Raw genomic sequence first — 16,946 nt, 5'->3', positions numbered from 1 at the left:
ACACACACACACACACACACTGGACACACACACCGGACACACACACACACACACTGGACACACACACACACTGGACACACACACACACACACACACACACTGGACACACACACACACTGAACACACACACACACACACACTGGATACATTTCCATGTGTTGGATTTTGATGAAAGGAAATCCCATATAGCCTATTGGACAGGACTTTGCTATGGCATCTTCTGTTTGGGTGTCTCAGGTCAGGTCTGAGCCATGATCAGAATGTGTCTCTGTGTCTATTTCCAGCCCTGCCATTTCTACCTCTCCTGATCTAGTGTTTCACCCCTGACCTCCTCACACCGTCTCACTGTCCATGTCTGCTTTTAGCTCCCACCTCTACTTCACTGTGTTATAATGGACCTTATGCTTGTTATGTCACCTCTGTAACCAGTTATCAAACATACTGACCTTTCTGACCCTATCCCATGGCCCTACTTTCTAGAACTGACATTTAAATTCCTCTGAGTTTTGTTTAGTGTCCATTTACTTATTTATGTATTTGCTGTGTATTGGAATTGTGCCGCAGAGCATCATGGGGGTTTGTATGTGTTGAGATGATCACGTTCCAGATAAATGGTTGAACTGATTCCTGTCTCCCGTCTCATCATTATTTAATTGTTATACAGACGTGGTTTTGAAACCCACGAGACATAACAAAAGATTGGCAATGAGTAAGTCTGAACCTACAGGAACTATTCTGTCTGGAAGAAGTGGGTTTTTACAACTGTTTAAAACTGTTATTTTCTGTGGTACAGTCTAGGCTAATGTTAGCACAGTGTATTGACAGCAGAGGCAAGTGCATAGTCTAGCTAGCTTGAGAGAGAGCATCGTCATGGACGGCAGAAAAGGACTTGAGACGGATGTCGGAGAGGGAAAACAACTTGATTAAAAAGGGAGGAATATACATTGATTAAAGGAAAGGACATTTATTCAACTGTGAAGATGAACGTTGGAATTAAAACTGCTAAATGAGCAAACTTGAGGAGGGAACGTCAGTGAGTGAAGTGAAGTGAATGAAGATCACGTGACTGAGGAGAATATTGCCTTGGTTGAGGACAATACTGAAGTGTGTGACAATCAGGAGCCTGTTGAGAAATGAAAAATGGCTGGAATTGTTGGAAACATTGGACAGTTTGATGAAAGTATTGAGCAGTGAAACTCATATACAGAACGGTTTGAATATTTTGTTCTTGCAAATTACATTGATGAGGACAACATTGTGTCTACATGTTTTAGAGTAATGGGGCCAAAGACATTTACTTTACTAGGCAGCCTGCTACAGGCAGACTGTAACGTGAACGCTGGGAGTCAGGAAGCAAGTACAGGCAGTGAATTTAATAATACATAGAACAAACAAGAAACAGGAGTAGCGTACAGACATGAAGCACTGAAACAGAATCAATAACGCCTGGGGAAGAAACTAAAGGGAGTGACAGATATAGGGGAGGTAATCAGGAAGGTGATGGAGTCCAGGTGAGTCTGATTGGTCGCAGGTGGCGTAACGATGGTGACAGGTGTGCGTAATAATGAGCAGACTGGTGACCTGGAATGCCGGAGAGGGAGTATACGTGACACAGACATTGTGGAGATACTTAAGTAGAATTTACCTGGTGCTGACTTCAATTAAACTCTGACTGGGAAACCGCCCCTCAGTCTCTCATCTACTCTGAGCTCAGATGGGGAAACATGAGAAGAGTTTCGTTCCAAAACGCTATATATCACTTTTCAGAAATGTTTGTATATTAGCATTTATTGTTTAAAGAAATTATGAAAGAGATTGGCGTGTTTTTTCACTATATAATCATGGTATGGGCTTGTTCAATGACAGACATGTATTTGTTTAAAATCTATCACTTGATGCTTTCATTTCAGATAGACAAATAATCAAATATATATCTGCCTCACTCTCAGAGAAATAAGTAGTACTGCTAGGTTTTACACAGTCAAATGTAAAAATAACTACATTTTTAATAAAGAACTGTACAAATATAATATTTGTGAAATCAATATTTAAAAATGTTTTCAAAAAATACAGTAATATGATATTTGTGTTTAAAACCTTACATTTGACATTATAGTCATTTAGCAGATGGTCTCATCCAGGATCCGTGTCACGCCCTGGTTCTGGGGACTCTCGTATGTTGAGCCAGGGTGAGTATACGTGACACAGACATTGTGGAGATACTTAAGTAGAATTTACCTGGTGCTGACTTCAATTAAACTCTGACTGGGAAACCGCCCCTCAGTCTCTCATCTACTCTGAGCTCAGATGGGGAAACATGAGAAGAGTTTTGTTCCAAAACGCTATATATCACTTTTCAGAAATGTTTGTATATTAGCATTTATTGTTTAAAGAAATTATGAAAGAGATTGGCGTGTTTTTTCACTATATAATCATGGTATGGGCTTGTTCAATGACAGACATGTATTTGTTTAAAATCTATCACTTGATGCTTTCATTTCAGATAGAAAAATAATGAAATATATATCTGCCTCACTCTCAGAGAAATAAGTAGTACTGCTATGTTTTACACAGTCAAATGTAAAAATAACTACATTTTTAATAAAGAACTGTACAAATATAATATTTGTGAAATCAATATTTAATAATGTTTTCAAAAAATACAGTAATATGATATTTGTGTTTAAAACCTTACATTTGACATTATAGTCATTTAGCAGATGGTCTCATCCAGGATCCGTGTCACGCCCTGGTTCTGGGGACTCTCGTATGTTGAGCCAGGGTGTTCATTTGTTTATGTTCTAGTCGTTGTATATCTATGTTGGCCAGGGTGGCTCCCAATCAGAGAGGGCTGTAGCTCGTTGTCTCTGATTGGGAGTCATACTTAGGTAGCCGTTAGGCATTCATTGTTTGTGGTTTCTTGTTCTTATTTGGTTTGTGTTCCGTGTTGGTTTGTTTATGTAACAAGGGACGTCACGTTTTCGTTTTGTTGTTTTGATCGTGTGATCATTCTAATAAATAAGATGTTCGCATTCAACGCTGCGCCTTGGTCCTCCTCTATGAATGACGATCGTGACGGAAGAAACCACCAAAACTGGACCAAGCAGCGTGTCCAGGAGCCATCGCCAGGGGAATCGTTAGCAGATCTCCGTGGCAACCTCGACTGGGTCAAGCCTAGTGAGGAGCAGAGAGGGTGGACTTGGGAACAATGGAGGAGGAGTCTCGACTGGGTCAAGCCAAAGGAGGAGCAGAATGGCTGGAGTTGGAAGCAGGAGAGCGAGAGTTGGGCGAGAACGATAGAGGCCTGGTCCACGGGGAAGAGAGACCCCCAGAAATTTTTTAGGGGGGGGGCTCACGACGTCGGGGCAGCAGGAGGCCGCGATAGAGCGGTCCAGCGGGTTGGCAGAGGAGGCCGCCAGGTTACGGGGGCCACTGGTCGAAGAGGGGATGGAAGGTGTAGAGGCACGGCGAGAGGTACTGGGGTGTGTTACCAGTCCGGTCCGGCCCGTTCCAGACCCCGGTGTAGGGCCAGTGGTGTGTGTCCCCAGTACGGCTCGGCCCGTTCCTGCTCCCCGCACCAAGTCAGTGGTGCGCTTCGTCAGCCCGGCTCGGCCCGTTCCTGCTCCCCGCACCAAGTCAGTGGTGCGCCCGTCAGCCCGGCTCGGCCCGTTCCTGCTCCCCGCACCAAGTCAGTGGTGCGCTTCGTCAGCCCGGCTCGGCCCGTTCCTGCTCCCCGCACCAAGTCAGTGGTGTGCTTCGTCAGCCCGGCTCGGCCCGTTCCTGCTCCCCGCACCAAGTCAGTGGTGTGCTTCGTCAGCCCAGTCCGGCCTGTCCCTGCTCCACGCACCAAGCCTACGGTGTGCGTCGTCAGCCTGGTAAGGCCCGTTCCTCCTCCACGCACCAAGCCAGGGGTGCGAGTCGTCAGCCTGGTAAGGCCCGGTCCTCCTCCACGCCCCAAGCCAGGGGTGCGCGTCGTCAGCCTGGTAAGGCCCGTTCCTCCTCCACGCACCAAGCCAGGGGTGCGCGTCTTCAGTCCAGCACAACCCGTGCCTGGGTCACCGGTGCCTGGTAAGGTCCCGGTCAACTGCTCCACTACGGAGCTGAAGCTATCCGCTCCACCAGTGTGCAGTCCAGCTCCGGTCAGCAGGGCCAGACCGGACCAGGGGTACTTTGGGGGTTTAGAGAAGGAGTGGGGGTCATGTCCGGAGCCGGATCCGCCGCCGAGGCGGAGTGCCCACCCGGTCCCTCCCCTGTTGTGTTTGGTTGGCGCGGTTGGAGTCCGCGCCTTTGGGGGGGGTACTGTCACGCCCTGGTTCTGGGGACTCTCGTATGTTGAGCCAGGGTGTTCATTTGTTTATGTTCTAGTCGTTGTATATCTATGTTGGCCAGGGTGGCTCCCAATCAGAGAGGGCTGTAGCTCGTTGTCTCTGATTGGGAGTCATACTTAGGTAGCCGTTAGGCATTCATTGTTTGTGGTTTCTTGTTCTTATTTGGTTTGTGTTCCGTGTTGGTTTGTTTATGTAACCAGGGACGTCACGTTTTTGTTTTGTTGTTTTGATCGTGTGATCATTCTAATAAATAAGATGTTCGCATTCAACGCTGCGCCTTGGTCCTCCTCTATGAATGACGATCGTGACAATCCGGTTTCCCAAAAGCATCTTAAGGCTAAGTTCATCGTTAGAACCTTTGTAGGAGCACCGTTAAATCTCTGAGCAGTTCCCCAAAACCATCGTTATTAGCGTTACACTTGAACACGCTTGTAATCTAACGCCTGCCTCAGACCATTCGTACTCGTAGAACAGCTAAATCTCAGGGGTTAAAGCAAAAATAAAATCCTTAAGTCGATCTCAGATTGATTGTCTTGTGGTAAATTAATCTCCCCTTTCATGTAAACAAGTCATGACCAACATCCTTTTAGGAAAAGGGATCATTTTTGTAAATGTATTAAACTGCAAATTTGACCAATTCCAGTCCCATGGCTCAGGGTTCCCAGGGTCCTCCTGGGGATACTTCTTGAGAAGCTCAGCTCTAAGATGCTCAGTTCTGGTGACAAGAAAAAGGCTGTTCGACTCCAGAATGAATGGAAATACAATGATGCTGACACCATCTAAAATATCATTTCCACCTCCAAAAATGAGCCCAATAAGATATTGGTAAAGATTATGTTAAATTATTTTAACATATTGAACCATATAGCCTGTTTGCATGGTCTATTATCAGATGTTAAATGATTTTAACATATTGAACCAAATAGCCTGTATGCATGGTCTATTATCAGATGTTAAATGATTTTAACATATTGAACCATATATCCTGTATGCATGGTCTATTATCAGATGTTAAATGATTTTAACATATTGAACCATATATCCTATATTCATGGTCTATTATCAGATGTTCTATTAGCAATAAGCATGATCACCTGTAGCCCAACGGATGCAGCATAGTGGCTATAAATGAAGCATGGGGTTTGTCCATCTGCATTTACCCCATTGGACACAACTTCCTGATTATTATTATTATTTATTATTATTATTATTCACACAGAATTTTTGTTGGGGGGGTTTCTATTACAAAGTTGCCCTTTTAAGATGCCATTGCCCCTTTAAGAGCTCTGTTGCAAATGCTCCTAAACCATGCTTGACACTCCGGTTTTAAGATGCCGTTGCCCCTTTAAGAGGTCTGTTGCAAATGTTCCTAAACCATGCTTGATACTCCAGTTGTAACTGCATTTTTAAAACAATGCATTAGCGCAATTGTAGGAGTATAGAAATAAACGTGTTTTTAATGGAAAGCTTGGATACCCCTCTTTTTTTAACAAAGGTCAAAACTGCTTTCAAAAGTGTTTTCCCCGTGATGGCATTAAGAGTTGTTGTCCGTTGACTGCTTGAATAAACGGCCCTACAAAGGCAAAGAGCATCAACTAGAAAACAGTACAACTGAAGACAAAAAAGGCTTTAAAGTTGTTTTTGCTGTTCAGCCAAATATGCCGTAGGTAGATAAGTGTAAATGCACTGATGTATCATCTTATTATGTCCACTGATCTGACCTATGACCCCTAAAATGCAGATACTAGACTCTCTTTGTATGACCATAAACAGCTGTATGGGTCATGCAAAAGCAAAGTGCAGTATCTAAAAATCGAAATGTGTTCATCCAGCTTTCTTGTTGTTTTTAATGGTGTTATGTAGTTGTGTTTTCATGTTTTGAATGTTGTATTGTAGCAACCCTCAAGCTTTTTTTATCCATAAGGTAAGAACTATTTCATCACGGAGAATGTTTATACTTATGTGATTTTGTATTACTATCAATGCTGTCCTTTTCTTTATGTTAGCTAGCGTTTAAATATTTTGTTTGCTATCTTTCTTACCATTATCTGGGTATTTGCATTTCAATGCGAGTTAAACCATAATGTTTCCGAGTGATTGTGCCATGTTTATTCTGGTGATAATTGGATCACTGGCTGTCTCATGGAGTGTGTGAGGGTGAGTGTCATGGTCGTGATGGCCTGAACTCAGAGCCTGATAGAATACCAAGGAAAACCGTAGTAACTGCAGTAGAACATGGTGGAACAAAGCCAGATGGCAGTAACTTCACTTACTGCTGTTTCCTCTGTTTATTCTGGGATTTTGTAGTTACAGCAAATTTGACCCTCCATTTTCTCTGAAACAGAAGATAATTGAACCAGGACACTTTGTCACAAGATATAACAGATACTACGAAGCCTGATTTACAGTGGGGGAAAAAAGTATTTAGTCAGCCACCAATTGTGCAAGTTCTCCCACTTAAAAAGATGAGAGAGGCCTGTAATTTTCATCATAGGTACACGTCAACTATGACAGACAAATTGAGAAAATGTTTTCCAGAAATTCACATTGTAGGACTTTTAATGAATTTATTTGCAAATTATGGTGGAAAATAAGTATTTGGTCACCTACAAACAAGCAAGATTTCTGGCTCTCACAGACCTGTAACTTCTTCTTGAAGAGGCTCCTCTGTCCTCCACTCGTTACCTGTATTAATGGCACCTGTTTGAACTTGTTATCAGTATAAAAGACACCTGTCCAAAACCTCAAACAGTCACACTCCAAATTCCACTATGGCTAAGACCAAAGAGCTGTCAAAGGACACCAGAAACAAAATTGTAGACCTGCACCAGGCTGGGAAGACTGAATCTGCAATAGGTAAGCAGCTTGGTTTGAAGAAATCAACTGTGGGAGCAATTATTAGGAAATGGAAGACATACAAGACCACTGATAATCTCCCTCGATCTGGGGCTCCACGCAAGATCTCACCCCGTGGGGTCAAAATGATCACAAGAACGGAGCAAAAATCCCAGAACCACACGGGGGGACCTAGTGAATGACCTGCAGAGAGCTGGGACCAAAGTAACAAAGCCTACCATCAGTAACACACTACGCCACCAGGGACTCAAATCCTGCAGTGCCAGACGTGTCCCCCTGCTTAAGCCAGTACATGTCCAGGCCCGTCTGAAGTTTGCTAGAGTGCATTTGGATGATCCAGAAGAGGATTGGGAGAATGTCATATGGTCAGATGAAACCAAAATAGAACTTTTTGGTAAAAACTCAACTCGTCGTGTTTGGAGGACAAAGAATGCTGAGTTGCATCCAAAGAACACCATACCTACTGTGAAGCATGGGGGTGGAAACATCATGCTTTGGGGCTGTTTTTCTGCAGGAAAGAATGAATGGGGCCATGTATCGTGATATTTTGAGTGAAAACCTCCTTCCATCAGCAAGGGCATTGAAGATGAAACGTGGCTGGGTCTTTCAGCATGACAATGATCCCAAACACACCGCCCGGGCAACGGAGTGGCTTCGTAAGAAGCATTTCAAGGTCCTGGAGTGGCCTAGCCAGTCTCCAGATCTCAACCCCATAGAAAATCTTTGGAGGGAGTTGAAAGTCTGTGTTGCCCAGCGACAGCCCCAAAACATCACTGCTCTAGAGGAGATCTGCATGGAGGAATGGGCCAAAATACCAGCAACAGTGTGTGAAAACCTTGTGAAGACTTACATAAAACCTTTGACCTGTGTCATTGCCAACAAAGGGTATATAACAAAGTATTGAGAAACTTTTGTTATTGACCAAATACTTATTTTCCACCATAAATTGCAAATAAATTCATTAAAAATCCTACAATGTGATTTTCTGGAGAAAATAAATCTCATTTTGTCTGTCATAGTTGACGTGTACCTATGATGAAAATTACAGGCCTCTCTCATCTTTTTAAGTGAGAGAACTTTCACAATTGGTGGCTGACTAAATACTTTTTTCCCCCACTGTAGGTCTGAACTCATTTTTGACCAAATGTGTAGCAGCAGTTTGCAATTGTACGGCAGAATAGCTGTTCACATAATCCTAATACCTCTTCATGGACTACATTTGAACACTTGAACAGTGTCTTCTTTTAGGGCGTGAACTGGTATGGTATGTTAAGATTACCTAGTGTGGCCAGTAACTGAAAGGTTGCTGGTTCGAATACCTGAGCCGTCAAGGTGAAAATCTGTCTATGCCCTTAAGCAAGGCACTTACACCTGATTCGCTCCAGGAGCGCCGTACTACTATGGCTGACCCTGTAAAACAACACATTTCACTGCATCTATCCAGTGTCTGTGACAATACATTGAAAAATATTGTATTTATTTATTACAACAGTTAATTTAACAATGCTAGTTATAAATCTTGTTGACATTCATCCAAGGACACCTTGACTTGCATTACACTCTCACTCCAGAAAAATATTCTCATGAAATCATATGACTCATAGTTAGAGAAAAGGATTCCTGTAAACGCGGCCTGCTACAAGCAGGAAACAAGTTATGGATGTGTGATCTGTCTTGTCATCTTTTTGGGTAACCACATTGGAACATTCCAACATTCATCTTTAAGGACATGAACTGGCAGAACAGGTTTCAGCAAAGTATGGAGTCATTGTTTTCAGGAAGGTGTCTCCATGGCGATAGGAGGGACAGGAGGCAGACTAAGGGCAAGGGAAGACACCTGAACTACTGCCCTATGTCACGCCCTGGCTCTGGGGACACTGTTATGTTGAGCCAGGGTGTGTAGATCATGTGTTTTGTTTCTATGGGTGCTATTTCTATGTTGGCCAGAGTGGCTCCCAATCAGAGGCAACGAGTGTCAGGTGTTTCTGGTTGTCTCTGATTGGGAGCCATATTTAAACAGTCTGTTTTTCATTCGTGTTTGTGGGATTTTGTTTCTAGTCTGTTTATGGTAGACCGTGAACTGTCACGTATCGTTTGTTGTTTTGATCGTGTCTCGTAATAAAGAGTATGTTTGCCTGCAACGCTAAACCTTGGTCCTCATCTGTTCTAGACGATCGTGACAGAAAATCCCACCACAACTGGACCAAGCAGCGAGTCGAGGAGCCATCGCCAGGAAATCCCTAGCAGATCTCCGTGGCAGCCTCGACTGGGTCAAGCCGAGTGAAGAGCAGAGAGAGTGGACTTGGGAACAATGGAGGAAGAGCTTCGACTGGGTCAAGCCAATTGAGGAGCTGAATAGCGGGAGTTGGAGGCAGAAGAGCGAGAGTTGGGCGGGAACTATAGAGGCCTGGCCCACGGGGAGGAGAGACCCCCAGAACATTTTTAGGGGGGGTCTCACGACGTCGGGGCAGCAGGAGGCCGCGATAGAGCGGTCCAGCGGGTTGGCAGAGGAGGCCGCCATGTTACGGGGGCCACTGGTCGAAGAGGGGATGGAAGGTGTAGAGGCACGGCGAGAGGTACTGGGGTGTGTTACCAGTCCGGTCCGGCCCGTTCCAGATCCCGGTGTAGGGCCAGTGGTGTGTGTCCCCAGTACGGTCCGGTCTGTTCCTGCTCCCCGCACCAAGTCAGTGGTGCGCCCGTCAGCCCGGCTCGGCCCGTTCCTGCTCCCGCACCAAGTCAGTGGTGCGCTCCGTCAGCCCGGCTCGGCCCGTTCCTGCTCCCCGCACCAAGTCAGTGGTGCGCCGTCAGCCCGGCTCGGCCCGTTCCTGCTCCCCGCACCAAGTCAGTGGTGCGCCTCGTCAGCCCGGCTCGGCCCGTTCCTGCTCCCCGCACCAAGTCAGTGGTGCGCTTCGTCAGCCCGGCTCGGCCCGTTCCTGCTCCCCGCACCAAGTCAGTGGTGCGTTTCGTCAGCCCGGTTCGGCTCACTCCTGCTCCTCACACCAAGCCAGTGGTGTGCGTTGTCAGTCCAGCACGGCCCGTGCCTGTTCTCCACACCAGGCCAGTGGTGGGCGTCGTCAGTCCGGCACGGCCCGTGCCTGTTCCACTGGTGCCTGGTTCGGCACTGGTCAGATGTTTTACGCCGGAGCTAGAGCAATCCGCTCCATCAGTGTGCAGTCCAGCTCCGGCCAGCGGGGCCAGACCGGACCAGGGGTACTTTGGGGGATTGGAGAGGGAGCGGGGATTAGGACCGGCGCCGGATCCGCCGCCTAGGCGGAGTGCCCACCCGGTCCCTCCCCTGTGGTATTTGGTTGACGCGGTCGGAGTCCGCGCCTTTAGGGGGGGGTACTGTCACGCCCTGGCTCTGGGGACACTGTTATGTTGAGCCAGGGTGTGTAGATCATGTGTTTTGTTTCTATGGGTGCTATTTCTATGTTGGCCAGAGTGGCTCCCAATCAGAGGCAACGAGTGTCAGGTGTTTCTGGTTGTCTCTGATTGGGAGCCATATTTAAACAGTCTGTTTTTCATTTGTGTTTGTGGGATTTTGTTTCTAGTCTGTTTATGGTAGACCGTGAACTGTCACGTATCGTTTGTTGTTTTGATCGTGTCTCGTAATAAAGAGTATGTTTGCCTGCAACGCTAAACCTTGGTCCTCATCTGTTCTAGACGATCGTGACAGAAAATCCCACCACAACTGGACCAAGCAGCGAGTCGAGGAGCCATCGCCAGGGAAATCCCTAGCAGATCTCCGTGGCAGCCTCGACTGGGTCAAGCCGAGTGAAGAGCAGAGAGAGTGGACTTGGGAACAATGGAGGAAGAGCTTCGACTGGGTCAAGCCAATTGAGGAGCTGAATAGCAGGAGTTGGAGGCAGAAGAGCGAGAGTTGGGCGAGAACTATAGAGGCCTGGCCCACGGGGAGGAGAGACCCCCAGAACATTTTTAGGGGGGGGCTCACGACGTCGGGGCAGCAGGAGGCCGCGATAGAGCGGTCCAGCGTGTTGGCAGAGGAGGCCGCCATGTTACGGGGGCCACTGGTCGAAGAGGGGATGGAAGGTGTAGAGGCACGGCGAGAGGTACTGGGGTGTGTTACCAGTCCGGTCCGGCCCGTTCCAGATCCCGGTGTAGGGCCAGTGGTGTGTGTCCCCAGTACGGTCCGGTCTGTTCCTGCTCCCCGCTACAAGTCAGTGGTGCGCTTCGTCAGCCCGGCTCGGCCCGTTCCTGCTCCCCGCACCAAGTCAGTGGTGCGCCTCGTCAGCCCGGCTCGGCCCGTTCCTGCTCCCCGCACCAAGTCAGTGGTGCGCTTCGTCAGCCCGGCTCGGCCCGTTCCTGCTCCCCGCACCAAGTCAGTGGTGCGTTTCGTCAGCCCGGTTCGGCTCACTCCTGCTCCTCACACCAAGCCAGTGGTGTGCGTTGTCAGTCCAGCACGGCCCGTGCCTGTTCTCCACACCAGGCCAGTGGTGGGCGTCGTCAGTCCGGCACGGCCCGTGCCTGTTCCACTGGTGCCTGGTTCGGCACTGGTCAGATGTTTTACGCCGGAGCTAGAGCAATCCGCTCCATCAGTGTGCAGTCCAGCTCCGGCCAGCGGGGCCAGACCGGACCAGGGGTACTTTGGGGGATTGGAGAGGGAGCGGGGATTAGGACCGGCGCCGGATCCGCCGCCTAGGCGGAGTGCCCACCCGGTCCCTCCCCTGTGGTATTTGGTTGACGCGGTCGGAGTCCGCGCCTTTAGGGGGGGGTACTGTCACGCCCTGGCTCTGGGGACACTGTTATGTTGAGCCAGGGTGTGTAGATCATGTGTTTTGTTTCTATGGGTGCTATTTCTATGTTGGCCAGAGTGGCTCCCAATCAGAGGCAACGAGTGTCAGGTGTTTCTGGTTGTCTCTGATTGGGAGCCATATTTAAACAGTCTGTTTTTCATTTGTGTTTGTGGGATTTTGTTTCTAGTCTGTTTATGGTAGACCGTGAACTGTCACGTATCGTTTGTTGTTTTGATCGTGTCTCGTAATAAAGAGTATGTTTGCCTGCAACGCTGCGCCTTGGTCCTCATCTGTTCTAGACGATCGTGACACCCTACAAAGGCAAAGAGCAGTCTACACAAACAGTGAATCTGAGAAAAATGGCTTTAAAGTTTTTTTTTGTCCATGCATATAAACCATGACCACTGATCTGACCTATGACCCCTTAAATGCTGATACTGCACTGTTTTTCTGTTTGATGGAAACAGTTTGAGAGTTGTAACTACATTCCAACTGTATTTAATGGTGTTATGTAGTCGTGTTATCATGTTTCCAATGTTGTATTGATGTAGGCCTAACCCTCACCAATATTTCTGTTGATGGAGAGAGACACCAGACAAGACACAGAGACAGCAACAGAAGAATATGATATGATGGAGAGAGACACCAGACAAGACACAGAGACAGTCACAGAAGAATTGGATATGATGGAGAGAGACACCAGACAAGACACAGAGACAGCAACAGAAGAATAGGATATGATGGAGAGAGACACCAGACAAGACACAGAGACAGCAACAGAAGAATATGATATGATGGAGAGAGACACCAGACAAGACACAGAGACAGCAACAGAAGAATAGGATATGATGGAGAGAGACACCAGACAAGACACAGAGACAGCAACAGAAGAATATGATATGATGGAGAGAGACACCAGACAAGACACAGACAGTCACAGAAGAATTGGATATGATGGAGAGAGACACCAGACAAGACACAGAGACAGCAACAGAAGAATATGATATGATGGAGAGAGACACCAGACAAGACACAGAGACAGCAACAGAAGAATAGGATATGATGGAGAGAGACACCAGACAAGACACAGAGGCAAAAAAGTACAGGCAGTAGCCTACAATTAGCAAAATAGAACTCAATTGAATGAACATGAAATTGATTTCAATATTATTGAATTATATAGGCCTATATACAGTGGGGAGAACAAGTATTTGATACACTGCCGATTTTGCAGGTTTTCCTACTTACAAAGCATGTAGAGGTCTGTCATTTTTATCATAGGTACACTTCAACTGTGAGAGATGGAATTTAAAACAAAAATCCAGAAAATCACATTGTATGATTTTTAAGTAATTAATTTGCATTTTATTGCATGACATAAGTATTTGATACATCAGAAAAGCAGAACATAATATTTGGTACAGAAACCTTTGTTTGCAATTACAGAGATCATACGTTTCCTGTAGGTCTTGACCAGGTTTGCACACACTGCAGCAGGGATTTTGGCCCACTCCTCCATACAGACCTTCTCCAGATTCTTCAGGTTTCGGGGCTGTCGCTGTGCAATACAGACTTTCAGCTCCCTCCAAATATTTTCTATTGGGTTCAGGTCTGGAGACTGGCTAGGCCACTCCAGGACCTTTGAGATGCTTCTTATGGAGCCACTCCTTAGTTGCCCTGGCTGTGTGTTTCGGGTCGTTGTCATGCTGGAAGACCCAGCCACGACCCATCTTCAATGCTCTTACTGAGGGAAGGAGGTTGTTGGCCAAGATCTCGCGATACATGGCCCCATCCATCCTCCCCTCAATACGGTGCAGTCGTCCTGTCCCCTTTGCAGAAAAGCATCCCCAAAGAATGATGTTTCCACCTCCATGCTTCACGGTTGGGATGGGTTCTTGGGGTTGTACTCATCCTTCTTCTTCCTCCAAACACGGCGAGTGGAGTTTAGACCAAAAAGCTCTATTTTTGTCTCATCAGACCACATGACCTTCTCCCATTCCTCCTCTGGATAATCCAGATGGTCATTGGCAAACTTCAGACGGGCCTGAAAATGCACTGGCTTGAGCAGGGGGACCTTGCGTGCGCTGCAGGATTTTAATCCATGACGGCGTAGTGTGTTACTAATGGTTTTCTTTGAGACTGTGGTCCCAGCTCTCTTCAGGTCATTGACCAGGTCCTGCCGTGTAGTTCTGGGCTGATCCCTCACCTTCCTCATGATCATTGATGCCCTACGAGGTGAGATCTTGCATGGAGCCCCAGACCGAGGGTGATTGACCGTCATCTTGAACTTCTTCCATTTTCTAATAATTGTGCCAACAGTTGTTGCCTTCTCACCAAGCTGCTTGCCTATTGTCCTGTAGCCCATCCCAGCCTTGTGCAGGTCTACAATTTTATCCCTGATGTCCTTACACAGCTCTCTGGTCTTGGCCATTGTGGAGAGGTTGGAGTCTGTTTGATTGAGTGTATGGACAGGTGTCTTTTATAAAGGTAACGAGTTCAAACAGGTGCAGTTAATACAGGTAATGAGTGGAGAACAGGAGGGCTTCTTAAAGAAAAACTAACAGGTCTGTGAGAGCCGGAATTCTCACTGGTTGGTAGGTGATCAAATACTTATGTCATGCAATAAAATGCAAATTAATTACTTAAAAATCATACAATGTGATTTTCTGGATTTTTGTTTTAGATTCCGTCTCTCACAGTTGAAGTGTACCTATGATAAAAATGTACAGACCTCTACATGCTTTGTAAGTAGGAAAACCTGCAAAATCGGCAGTGTATCAAATACTTGTTCTCCCCACTGTATGTAGCCTATACTGTAGGCTGTTCATCTTTGAATGTAATCTCTGTTTTCGAGGGCTGACAGGGATGTAGCCTTGTGTTGCTGCACTGTCTATAACTACCTAAACAAACATGTCTCATTAGAGGATACATTATATAATTATTATAATTATTGTTATTGACAGTTAACATGAAGATGATGTGAAAAATATCATTCATGACTACATGTTCATGGGACTGCATTAAATCACCTGACTGTTTGGATGTGTCTGTTTAGTAAATGTATTATTTCTATGAGAGAATGAATAAAAGAGAACAATTGACATTGAATAATTAATTGTCACTCTGTTAACCACAACCAACATGCTGGATCTCTGTTTAGGGCTCAGTGCTTGAAAATGGGTCTCTCTGGGGAACATGACACCAGAGCTAAGAGGTGAGATGTTGTTTAAGAATATATTTCAAAACGCTATATCCACAATTCGTGTTTTTCTCATCAGAAATGATTGCTTATGGGTACCTTCAATATTACTGTTCTCAGATTTTTTGATGTAAATGAAAATATATTTTTTTGCAATATATCCATTGTTTAGCTGGAATGAAATGTTTGTATCCTGTATATTTGACCGTGATATGTGGTTATCTCACCTAGCTAGCTTAAGATGAATGCACTTACAGATGCCGTATTATTTTGCAAAAAAACATGATTATTTGTTTCACTGAAATGAAACCATCAAGTGAAACTCTTCTTATGTCCCCCCCCACCCTGCTGTCATAACAGCCTCCACTCTTCTGGGAAGGCTTTCCACTGGATGTTGGATCATTGCTGAGGGGACTTGCTTCCATTCAGCCACAAGAGCATTAGTGAGGTCGGGCAATGATGTTGGGCGATTAGGCCTGGCTCGCAGTCGGCGTTCCAATTCATCCCAAAGGTGTTAGATGGGGTTGAGGTCAGGGCTCTGTGCAGGCCAGTAAGTTCTTCCACACTGATCTCGACAAACCATTTCTGTATGGACCTCTCTTTGTGCATGGGGGCATTGTCATGCTGAAACAGGAAAGGGCCTTCCCCAAACTGTTGCCACAAAGTTGGAAGCACAGAATTGTCTAGAATGTCATTGTATGCTGTAGCATTAAAATGTCCCTTCACTGGAACTAAGGGACCTAGCCCGAACCACGAAAAACAGCCCCAGACCATTATTCCTCCTCCACCAAACTTTACAGTTGGCACTATGCATTCGGACAGTAAGTGATTTGTCCGTCAGACTGCCAGATGGTCAAACGTGATTTATCACTCCAGAGAATGCATTTCCACTGCAGGTCCAATGGCGGCGAGCTTTACACCACTCCAGCTGACGCTTGGCATTGCATATGGTGATCTTAGGCTTGTATGCAGCTGCTCGGCCATGGAAACCTATTTCATGAGGCTCCCAACTAACAGTTCTTGTGCTGACGTTGCTTCCAGAGGTAGTTTGGTACCCGGTATTGAGTGTTGTGTGGAGGAAAAATGTATAGTCTGGAGGGACAGCCTTGAAAATGTTAATCTTGTCCACTCTGTCATAAACAATCATTGATTCCTGCGTGTGCTGGGTAAAGATATAAGGGGGGACGTCATGACCCCTTCCTTAAGACCATCTGGCAGAACGCCCAGATTATGTTCTATAAGTTAAGATAGGAGACGGCGCCAGTCACATGCAGGAAGCAATCCTATGAACCATGTTTTTGTGTAGCTTCAGAGCTCACTTCAGACTGGTACTTTATGCATTCACTTAAGATTGATAATCGAGTGTCCCTGCGTTGAATTTCCATGACAATTTGGCGTCACAAACTGGGTCAGTGATTCCACCTGTGGAGCATCAAACTGGGTCAGTGATTCCACCTGTGGAGCATCAAACTGGGTCAGTGATTCCACCTGTGGAGTATCAAACTGGGTCAGTGATTCCACCTGTGGAGCATCAAACTGGGTCAGTGATTCCACCTGTGGAGCATCAAACTGGGTCAGTGATTCCACCTGTGGAGCATCCCAGTGAAGGTCTGCGAAGGAGACACCGGTGCCTCATTCCATAGTGGGAAAGGGAATTTCCCGTCTGAACAAAGACGACGTGGACCCGCCCAGACCCGACTTTTACTGAGAGCTGCCCGGGGAAAGATACCTGATCTGTGAACCTCTGAGGGACATGTCTTTTGAATTTCAGCAAGTCAATTTAAATGAATTTGTATTAAAATAGAAATA

The sequence above is a fragment of the Coregonus clupeaformis genome, chromosome 7 (genome assembly GCF_020615455.1).
Source record: "Coregonus clupeaformis isolate EN_2021a chromosome 7, ASM2061545v1, whole genome shotgun sequence".
Classification (NCBI taxonomy): domain Eukaryota; kingdom Metazoa; phylum Chordata; class Actinopteri; order Salmoniformes; family Salmonidae; genus Coregonus; species Coregonus clupeaformis.
Note: the sequence above shows the minus strand (reverse complement) of the source record.